Source organism: Protopterus annectens, chromosome 3.part1 (genome assembly GCF_019279795.1).
Source record: "Protopterus annectens isolate FY-2018-M chromosome 3.part1, PAN1.0, whole genome shotgun sequence".
In the NCBI taxonomy this organism is placed as follows: domain Eukaryota; kingdom Metazoa; phylum Chordata; order Ceratodontiformes; family Protopteridae; genus Protopterus; species Protopterus annectens.
Genome location: NC_056732.1, coordinates 415,899,542 through 415,911,851, shown reverse-complemented (window position 1 = coordinate 415,911,851; position 12,310 = coordinate 415,899,542).

Sequence of the window (12,310 nt, the reverse complement as noted above, 5' to 3'; positions counted from 1 at the left end):
AAATTCAATCTAAACTTTATACACATAAAACTAAGTATAAAGAAGATGAGATATGTTTAAAGTAATACATAGAAGACTTGAATAAAAAATATTTTGAACTTTCACACAAAACTGTGTTAGCATTAGAAAAACTAAAATCTGTTTCATATGCTATGCCACCAAGATACATACATAATTTATCCAAAAGAGTTAAACTGCAAACCATGTCTAATCACATTATTGAAATTAAGGATACTAAAAATAATATAAAATATGCACAGATATTGAAGAAATTTTAGATGCATTTAGAAATGGAACTTCCCAACTTGTTAAATCTAAACCAGCTAACCATTTCCCACAAACTCTTACACAACCCCAACAACTGCTCTGCCCTCGCAAGTGTGATCCATTCCAGTATTAACCACAGGTCCCTTAGATTCTCTGACAAATTACTGCTAATATTACCCAGTCATGCAACTATTATGGTGAGTCCCTCTATTCCAATAAAATAGCCAAGGTCTGGAACACTCTACCTAAGCTCATCCACACAAATACTAACATTTCTTCTTTCAAAAAAAGTCTAAAAGAATATCTCACCAGCAGATGGATCTGCTTGTGTACTTCACCGGGTAACACCTTCTTAATGTCTTCCCAAATCTGCACCGTCCTTCACCTCAATCTACTACAAGCTGTTTGCTAGTTGAGTTTCTAATAAACATATGTGTACTTCTGCAAATTTCAATATAATATTCCTAGAACTATTTGTTTTTGCATAGCATCTTTGATTATTGTACTATTGGACTGTGACTTTTTAACTACTGTACTGTGCTTTATTAGCTACTGTTTTCTTATTAATTGTTTTGCTTGTAATTGTTAATTTGTCTGGAGCTTTTCTCCCCAGGTCTCCACTGAAAATGGGCTACTGGCCTAGTCGGACACTACCCGGCTAACAAATGTAATTAAATAAATAATAAATAAATCTATCAGTAAATCAAGTAAAAAATGACTCTCTTAAAAGAAATATAACTTAATTCTTAGATCAAACATTTTAAAGATTTCACCAGAATTTAAAAAGAATTAACTTAAATGTTTATATAATGCACAGCTTATAAACAAAGGCATTGTGTTTAGATCTAGGGATGTCTTTTTCCCCCTTTAAGCAGTCCTCATTAGGCCAATGATTGAACACAATGTCCACTTTGGCTTGTATCTGTCCAGACACATGCAACAACTATAATGCCCGCAGAAATACTTACTAAAAGGATACAAGGCCTAAACAACATGTCCTACATGAACCAACTCAAAACCCTGCACTATACTCAATATCCTACAGACTGCTATTAGGTGGCCTGTGTCGGGCATACACGGCATCCTCTGACCCAAAATTGATGGATTTACTGCACATCAGCAAGTCAACTCACATCATAAATACTTGGTCTAGGGATGTAAATGTCTTCTGTAATATCAACATGACTGTTTGGAGGGACACGCACATCAAACAGAGACTACCTCTGCAATTGAAGAGACTCTCCATCCACATAAAACAAAGTTCAGCCTGTCCACATTCAAATGCATTGTATATCTGTGGATGGGAAACTGAAAAGTTACCCCAGGCTTGCTCTCTGAATTACTAAGTACAGAAGCAGCTTTTAAATGCTTTATCTCATGCACAAGTCCCCTGAAATTATCTATTCTATGATCCCAGTTATTATCATTAGGATAATACATAATTATTGACCATGGACTGGGTAGTGCAAATTTTTAACCAACTGGAATAGGTTAATTAGAGCACAAAGCTGAAACTGACTAGGCTTAAAATGACCCACAAGGCAGCTAGTATAGTACTTATGATCTATGAACCTATAAACAAATCTCTTTTAAGGAAGTCACAGAGAAGATAAAACTAGCAAACCTCCAGGCATCTGTGGAATAATTGCTGAGTTTTATAATTATAAAATACAATTAATGTCTTTCATAAAATTCTTATAGACATTCAAAAAATGAAACAATTCCAACATCTTGCAGATATTCACTAATTATTTAAAAACATATGGAAAATAAAAATCCTCAATTATGCTCCTCTTACAGATCTATATCACCATTAAATACTGACCACAACAATGTTATGTCCATTTTAGTGCATAAACTAAAATAACCTATTTCACAAATAATTAATACAGATCAAACTGATTTCATATATAAAAGACAGACACTTTTTAATATATAAAGAAAAATAACATGGGTCTATATCATTTCATCGAACATTCACTTCAGCAAACCTGATTTCATCAACCCCAAACCACTGAACTTCACTTCCGTGAACATTCACATCGAAAAAAGATTTCAATGTGGAAAGAAATCACTTGGCCAACATCACAATGGAACAAACACCACAGTATGTCAAACCCACCCAAGTGGGGGAGCTGTGCCCCCACACCCCCCAACTATATATACCAACTCATACAATGCACTACAGTGGGAAAAAGGGCAAAGTTGTGATGTTGGACATCTACTTCCTTTCCCTAATTAAATTTTTTGCAGATGTGAATGCTCTCAGAAGTGAAGTTTAGTGGTTTGGTGTCACTGAAGTCAGGTTCACTAAAGTGGATCTTCAGTGAACTGATATAGACCCAAATAATATTCATCGATACTGTAAATAACAAAAAACAAGACGCACTTTTGATCAATCTTGATTTTGAAAAGCCAATGACTCATTAAATTGATTCTTTTTATTTAATGCATCAGAATTATTTGACTTTCTGTCTCAATGTATCTCTTTTAATATACAAATATAAAGAAAATAAAGCTTAAGTTAAGTTAAAACCATTTTCCATAGAAACTATCCCTTTATCTAGAGGCACGAGGCATATCTCCTATTTTATTTGCTCTAGCTGTTGAGTTTTTAGCAGTATCAATTCAAGCTAATCCAAAAACAAAAGGTATATTAATTGCTGATAGCTATAATTCTAAAATTATGATCTTTGCTGATGATATAATGCTATCTATACCAAACCTTTGAGAATAATTAGAATTAGTCTCCATCATAAAAAAACATCAGAAATGTTCATATCTTTAATTTAATGACTCAAAATCAGAATTTTTATTCATAAATAAAAAGTTAAATTTACAAATAAACCAACATAACATTATATGCAAACAATTTCAGACTGTAATATATTTAGGTATTATTGTTAAAAATATAGTAGAAACCAAAGATGTAAATTATGAAAAATATTACAAAATATAATTAAATTAATCTTTTCATGGAACAAACTAATTATTTCTTTTGAGCACAGATTACAATTAATAAAAATGATTCTGTTTCCAAAAATCCTATATATAATTCAAGCTTTAGTCTCAATGCCAAATAAAATTCATTTGAAAAATTAATAAACTATTATTGAATGTTCTCTGTCTTTCACAGAAATCAAGAATAGCTTATCATCACACTAGACCTTGGGACTCGGGAGGTATAAACTTTTCAAATATAGAAACCTAGACTAAAGCAGGGTCTATATTAGATCACCGAACGCTTAAAAAAGCGAATGGTGATTAATCGACCCTATGTAAGCAAAAGCTTACAATTTTGAACTGTCAGAACAGTGATTTTGTCCTAGAGAAAAAAGTCACTGTTCCAACAAAAAAAAAATACTTTAAACATTACATTAAGTGGGGAGCTTCGCCCCCACACCCCCCTACTTAAAAATATCAACTCCAAGACCACACTACAGTGCCGAAAACGGCAAAGTAATGAAGCGGCCAAGTGAATTCTTTCCCAGGGAAAGAATTCGCTTAAAAGCTGCTTTGATATTTTGCCATTTCAGGCTTTTCAGTTTGACCAAGACGCATTCGAAAGAATGCGTCTTCGGTCTTCTAATAGGGAACCCTAAAGCAGTAATTTTGCAAAGTTATATTTAATTGGATAGCTCCCAGATGCAGTTCAAATTGGAAAACATTACATTTTCTCTATTCACTACCAATAAAATGATAATTGTTTGCATCAAAAAATACAAGCTATCTCTTTTGTATTGACCTATGTAACTATTATAAAAATCTCTTTACCCTCTGTATCCAAATAGATAAATCTTATTCTAAAAACTTTAAAAGTGCAATTTTAAGTAATATAGATCTGAAACTCTAGTATGATACATTAATTACCTTTAGAATAACAAAAAATGTTGTTTCAGAAAACTCATAAGCAAAAATTTACTATTCTGAGAAATAATAATCTTGTATGATGGTACAAAAATAAAGACAGTACAAACTCTAGTTTCTGGATATAGTCTAGATTTGTAAGATTTTTTTTTTACAAAACAGAAGACTTTTTGCACAAAACAAATTTCTTCCTTTATCACATTCCCAATATAAAGAAACTTAAAAAGTAATAACATTTCTATCAAAGTGTATATAATAATTTTGCATTAGCAAATATAATTTCAAACCTTTCTATGAATTTTACAACGAAGATGTTGGGATTATATTACATTGGGTCACAATATATTAACATCAGAAAAAAACACATTTCATCCATTGAAATCAGAAAAAAAAATCTCTTGGAGCCACTAGTGGTGTATGTGGTTTGTTAACACCCAATAGAATAGCAAAGTTCAATAAAAAAGAATGCTATAAGTTGGAGAAGTAAACAGACTTATAATGCTGATTGGATGAATGTATTTTGCAATTTTGTTCATATGCATAACTATTTGAAGAAATTTGCAAATTTCCTTAAAGCCTTAGGGACTGAGTCTTTTTCCTTACCCATATTTCTAGTTTTATTTAATATAACAGACAAAAATTAAATGAAAATGGAGAATTGCTATTTATTATAGACAAATTTACCTGTGGGAAGAAAAGGTGTCACAAGAAAATGGAAAATGCCATGTCAACCAGAATTTGACTAATTTCTATCATTCTTTAATGAGACTGCCTCCAGAGAGAGGAATATTAAGAAAAGCAGGATATGTCAAAAGACTTTTATGAAAAATCCATAGATTAAAGTTATATATCTTCTTGATTTATTCATCAAATCATTACCTAAAACATGTCTAGCCAGGGCATTACACTTGACTTCTCTATTTATAGCATATAAGTGGACATTTTAGGTAATGATTTCACGCATACATTTGAGTTTTTAGCCATAGAACTGATTAATAAAGGCACTAGGGTTGGTAATTTCAAGAATCACACTGAGAAATGTGAGACAAAATGGATAATCAGGCAGCAAGCAGATAGAGTCTTTGGGGTAAATGATAGAATATCAGTTAAACCATTTTTGGTAGATAAGCCACTCAGACACTGACCTTAATTTTAGGTATGATGGACGATCTAGAATGAATATATTGATATGCATGAGTTCATGCATATCATTGTACATTCAATTTTTAATAGTTTTAGATATCACAAATAAACGTAAACATTATTTTTAGTTATTACTTTTTAGATATTTTCTATTACACACATTTTTATTGAATAATATTTATGACATAGATAGGACATGATGTATGCATTTATTGGTTAAGCTGACAACAATTAAAATCTCTTGTTTATACTAAGATCTTTTAATTATGTGTTGGAAGCTATGTGTAGATTATTTATAACAATGCTGCCATCTTCTGGCTATCTGTGATAATACATGTCTTCAAAATATAGGCAATTAGTGTCAGTTTAATTTTTAGGTCTATGATTAGAATATATGTCTTTATTTATGAAGGTTATGATCAACCTTGATGTACATATGCACCATTGAAACTCAATATAGTAGTATATGCTTTATAGGAGCAATAGGACTGTGGAAATATTTTATGTGGATTTATATGTGCATATATATATAAATATATATATATATATATATATATATATATATATATATATATATATATACACACACACACACACATACATATATATGTATATATATATATATATATATATATATATATATATATATATACACATATACATATATATATATATATATATATATATATATATATATATATACATATATATATATATATATATATATATATATATATGTAATTAATAGGATCCCATTATTAGGCAGTTTCTTGTTGATGCAATTACTGGAATGATTTTTAAATGGAGTGGAATTCAGTTTTAAATATGTCTGATGAAGTGCCACGAAAGCGCTAACTCAATTTTAAAATACAATTGTTTTGTACATTGAACTACTGCCTTGTCTGCAGCCTTTCTGTTGGGATATTGGATATTTGTGCATTTTGGTACATTTTTACAGAGGTGCTTAATTCTCTGAATGCTGAGTTGTGTTTTCTTGTGTGTGTAATATTGCTTCATTTAAAGCACAGCTGATATCAGTATGTTTAGTTATGTAATTGTGGTATGTCTATTATATGATCATATGAGTATTTTAACTATGTTATTAAAGTACACTTTATATCTGATGAAAGACTGGAGGGCTTTATCTCAGAAAGTATAATATTTCTTATTTTATATCAGAATCAAATATTATTTGAAAGTTTTATTGTTTATTAAAGCCAAAATCAATATTTTACTCTCTCCTTGTTTTTTGTTTTAATGCAAGTAGATTTATCTATACAATATTTATAATTCAGCTCAATACTAGGGCTGCACTGTAAGAATTCCAAATAATAAACTATACATGATTCAGAAAACTAATTTATTAATTTCCCCCAAGTTTGTTAGCACAGAAAGGTTAAATAATTATTTATAATGAAGCATCAAAACATGAACCTCTTATAATTTCTAGTGTGAATGAAAAATATGAATGTATAATATGAACAAGTGCTGCTTTGCCACAATAGAATAAAATGCATGGGCAAGGCATGAACATGGCTTACCTCCAATGTGTTCTTTCAGTTTTTTGAATATCCTTGGACTGAGACAGATGACTGTTGGCAATGTTCCACACCTGCTGCTGATTATATCCATATAGAGTGGTTTTGTATTGTCCTGAGGTCAAGGGTAAGTGGGACAAAATCATTGTCTGTGTAAATTAAACTTTGAGAATCTGTCTGATGATTCTGACATTCTGTTTTGGCTACTAGGAGTACCATACAACTAGTTTTAGAATGTCTAAAGTTAATTTCTTATGTTTGTGAAATACATATATATTTTTCATTGTATTTCTCTTTACTAAGCTGAAGTCTATTACTTGGGAACAGCAATACAGGTTGCAACATTTTGCAACTAATCAAACAAAAGAACACTTAAAGGAGTCAGCAAACACATTTGCTTAGAATGGTGGAATATTTTTCTTGTTATGTTTGGATAAGGATATAACATAATATGACCATTGGATACAACCTGTAAATCAATACTGATGTTACTTATAATTCTTTTCTTTTTTCATGTTTCGACATTTTTATGCTAACATTTACTATCAATAAAATATTATTTTATTAAACAAACGCAAAAGAAAAAAGAAAAAAACAGAAGCATGTGTATTTCCTGAGGAATTTGTATATCCAGCTAGAAGCAAGAGATAAAAACTAAATATGGAATAATAGATTGGTTCAGAATTGTGACCTGGTTACAACAAGGCTGTATATATTATTAATTAAGTTATTTAATTCATATGCTGAACATATCATGTGACATGCCGGGTTAGACAAATCAGATGCTGGAATCAAAATTGCAGAGAAACAGAAGTACCAAATACATAATACATGTAGATGATACCACTTTGATGGCGGAAACTGAGAAAGGAAACAAAAGCCTTTGGATGAAAGTGAAAGTAGAAACCTCAAAAAGCTTGCTTGCTGTTCAGTATCAAAATACATAAAATAAAAGTATGTCATCTAGACCTATCCCTTAATTGCAAATAGTTGGGGAAAAAAGAGGAGATAATGACAAATGTTATTTTAGTGGGCTTATTGATCTGTATGCAAATGGTGACCTCAATCATGAAACTGAAGGGTGCTTGATTCTTAAAAAAAAAGCCACTGCAAATCTATATGGCAATAAATCATAGTCCCAGTAGGGAAGAAAGCACAGATAGCCCCCTCAAAATAATTCACTTTATTAAAAATTACCTAAATTAAACCACACACACGTGTGTGTGTGTGTGTGTGTGTGTGTGTGTGTGTGTGTGTGTGTGTGTGTGTGTGTGTGTGTGTGTGTGTGTGTGTGTGTGTGTGTGTGTGTATGTGTGTGTTTTCTTCAAGTCTTCCATTATTAAGTCCACAAATTCCACAATTCCACTAAATAACCTATAGTTGTAATGAACTATTAGTTCATTAGACAATCAATGGTCTGTTTTAGGGAGCACACTTAATATATGGAAAATCATTTAAATCAGGTGCCTCAATAGCATTTAATAAAACATGCCACTGTAGTTCCTTTGTTTTCACTAATGCTTTTGTGTATCCATGTATCTTATTGCATAAAACATTCTCATGTACTTGGACCTTAAAACACTACTGTTGTTGTTACACATTTTCACTTATATGCTTCTGAAGTACATTAGTATCTACCTTTCCCTTCATTTCTGAAAGATGAAGACTTATTCCATCCTTAAGATTCCTAGCTCATATAGAAACTAGTATAACTATGTTTCTAAAATACTGGACAATATACACATGTTGTATTACAATCAATTACAGTCAGAATAATGCACAGCAGCATATACCCCACCCCATAAATCTAAAACTGCATGGACTATGATGTTTGCAGATGACATTGTGATCTGTAGTGAGAGTAGGGATCAGGTTGAGGAGACCCTGGAGAGGTAGAGATATGCTCTAGAGAGGAGAGGAATGAAGGTCAGTAGGACTAAGACAGAATATGTGTGTGTGAATGAGAGGGAGGATAGAGGAATGGTGAGGATGCAGGGAGTAGAGTTGGCAAAGGTGGATGAGTTTAAGTACTTGGGATCAACAGTACAGAGTAATTGTGAGCGTGGAAGAGAGGTGAAGAAGAGAGTACAGGCAGGGTAGAATGGATGGAGAAGAGTGGCAGGAGTGATTTGTGACAGACGGGTACCAGTAAGAGTGAAAGGGAAGGTCTACAAGAGGGTAGTGAGACCAGCTATGTTGTATGGGTTGGAGGTGGTGGCATTGACACAAAGGCAGGAGTCAGAGCTGGAAGTGGCAGAGTTAAAGATGTTAAGATTTGCACTGGGTGTGACAAGGATGGACAGGATTAGGAATCAGTATATTAGAGGGTCAGCTCAGGTTGGACGGTTTGGAGACAAAGTCAGAGAGGCGAGATTGCGTTGGTTTGAACATGTGCTGAGGAGAGGTGATGGGTACATTGGGAAAAGGATGCTAAGGATGGAGCTGCCAGGTAAGAGGAAAAGAGGAAGGCCTAAGATAAGGTTTACGGATATGATTAGAGAGGGCATGCAGGCGGTTGGTGTGACTGAGCAATATGCAGAGGACAGGAAGAAATGGAAACAGATGAGCCACTGTGGTAACCCCTAATGGGAACAGCCAAAAGAGAAGAAGAAGAAGATATAGATATAGATATAGATATAGATATAGATATAGATATAGATATAGATATAGATATAGATATAGGGGATCTATGAATTTAATCAAATAGTGTTTTAGTCGACGTTGACAAGTGTGTGAGATCATTCAGTTCTCCTCCTCTCCTCTTTTCCAGATATTGTGCAGTATCAAAGTTAGCATGTTGATATTTGTGTTGTCAATGTTTCATGGTCTTGTCTGGACTAAAGCCTTATCATTTTTATAACCTAACATGCATTTCAGATTTAAAATCATTTTCACCACTTTGGTTTGCACAAACTGGAAGTAGCTAGAGCACAAAGGTAGCTTCCTACAGTCATAATGAAAAGTGTAGCTTCCTACCAGTGCTAGAGAAAAAGAACCATGGACAATCAATAATCTCAATGAAAAAACTTTTTCTATCTAGCCTGGCCAGATCGAACAACAGTGGATGTTTAGCACAAACGTGTTTATAGTCAACAGTAAGAACTCCCAGCTGTGTGACACTTTTGTTTCTTGGACTCTTTTCTTTATTTGCAAGGAACACTGCACACTTTAATCTTCTATAGCTCTACCTGAAATACAAATATGTTTGGCAATCCTCCTCCCTACATTGTAGTATTACATACAAATTGGGTTTTTTTTTGTCACAGTGCCCACCCCTCAAACTACACAATTTCTTCAAACTTCACCAAATATCAAAGAAGTATTCCTGGCCTCCCCATATGTTAAAGTGCATGTTGTAAATAATGAAGGAGGTCAACCCCTCTCTAAACATGTTAAAACACACATATACGCAAACGCAAACACAAACTAGCACATGCACATGCACACACAAACATACACACACAGACACACACATACACAAAATGCATGGACACATAAATGCATCCGTCATGAAAACATACATTGCACAGTACAGAAGCAGGCAAACCCCTCTCTAAATATGTTCACATACACACACACACACACACACACACACACACACACACACACACACACACACACACACACACACACACACGCACACACAGCTTGCAATGGTTTACAGTTTTTGAGTGACCCTATGGTATGCTTCCACAACTCAGTCATGCCTTTCAAAAATGTGTTGCTCATTTTACATTTCTCATACATATAACTTAAAGATATCTGAAAATAAATTTTTTTAACATAATTACATTGATTAAGAAAACATTTTAAAAAACTTAATTCTGCAACAAAAAAAAATAGTTAAAAATACATTCAAGCGGCACTTTGTTGGAGTAATGCTACAGATGAAAAAATAGTTCTATGAAAAGTGATCATCACTAAAGTCCCTCTAAATGACTTAGGTCAGTAATATTCAAAAATCCATAGAAGCTATTAACGTTTGGCTCTTTACAAGTTATTTAATGCTATCTCAGCAAGTGTTAAAGCTAATGAATGGGCTGGGATTACTCAGATGATTTATCTTTTTGACTAGTAGATATGAGACATATAATAAATCTCTACATGAACAGAAAAATTTCAAGTTTAAATTCTTTCTAGTCTTACAGAAAACAGCTAATAATGACTTTTCTGAGGATAAGACCATTCAGCACATCCTATACTTGAATGGGTACAAGGTAATCTTACTAATAAACACTGAAGCTGAAATACATTTTTTACCTAAATATTTTTTCTTATACTGTAAATATAAGCTGCAATTGTTGCAAAAGTAGAGGATATATTTCCTGAAATCATATCATGAAATGCAAATGACAACAATAACAGAGTTTTAAGATATCCAAAGCCACACTGTAGTTCTAATCATAGCCTAAGAACAGCATTACAATGGCAAACATAAAAATAGTAAAAGTCTAAAACCGGGATTCAATAACTCCTACATTAAGTGTACACTGTTCTGAGTGAACAGACATAGCTCACACCTTCTTCCTCTAATTTTAGCTTTCCTACTGATATTCTTGCAGCTTTAAATATTGACAGGGATTCATAACGGTAACCATAAAGTGTAGACTACATGTATACCTAGTGTAATCTTTTAGAGTGACTAGAAAGCACAAAACATTGATAAAAATTTTACTGAATACATGTTGTGTACACTTTGTGTAGGCTTTACTGAATCTGGCCCTACATTTATTTTATTTACTTATCACACACAATCCTGAAATCCCAAATGAAAGAACTGATTCTAGAGAACTAGCATAGACATGATGCTTTAAGAGATAACTGCTGTTATCTGTGGGTCAAATTCTTTATGGTCACTGCAAGGTATGCACAGGGTACACACCTTGCAGTAACCACTTCTAATTCCAGGACATCCTAGCACAGTTCTTTAGCAAGAAGATGTGCTGTACTATGCTGTGTTGTCTCTGCAACCACATTACATGCTAAAGAGGTATTCCAGGGCAGCACCTATGCTAATTAGCAATGTGACCTCTCCTGGAAATGACAGCAGTAAAGCACTTATGCAGTTGAGTGATTCAGAGAATCCCACCACTGTGTACATTACCCCAGTTGCCCCTGTTCATGAAAACAATCAAAAGTTCATGTTGACCCATCATATTAGAGGTAAATGCCAGGGAATTTAGTGGACAGGTAGTGTTGGAGAGTGTGAGCATGTGTGCATATACGTGGCTACATGTGTGAGTATATGTAGAAGTGTATACAAAATTATGAGTGGTGTAATGTGAGTTTGTGTGCATGTGTGTGTGTCCGTGGATGTGTGAGTGTGTGTGCTTATGTGTGAATATGTATTTGGGAAGGGTTGTCACACCTCCACATTCTCCTAGAATAATGAGGAAAAAAATGTAGAACTGGAGTGTGGAGAACAATAGACACCAAGGGTGGTCTTAATATAATGCCTTAAAGACACTTGAAACAAAATGGGAAAAAATGTTGCT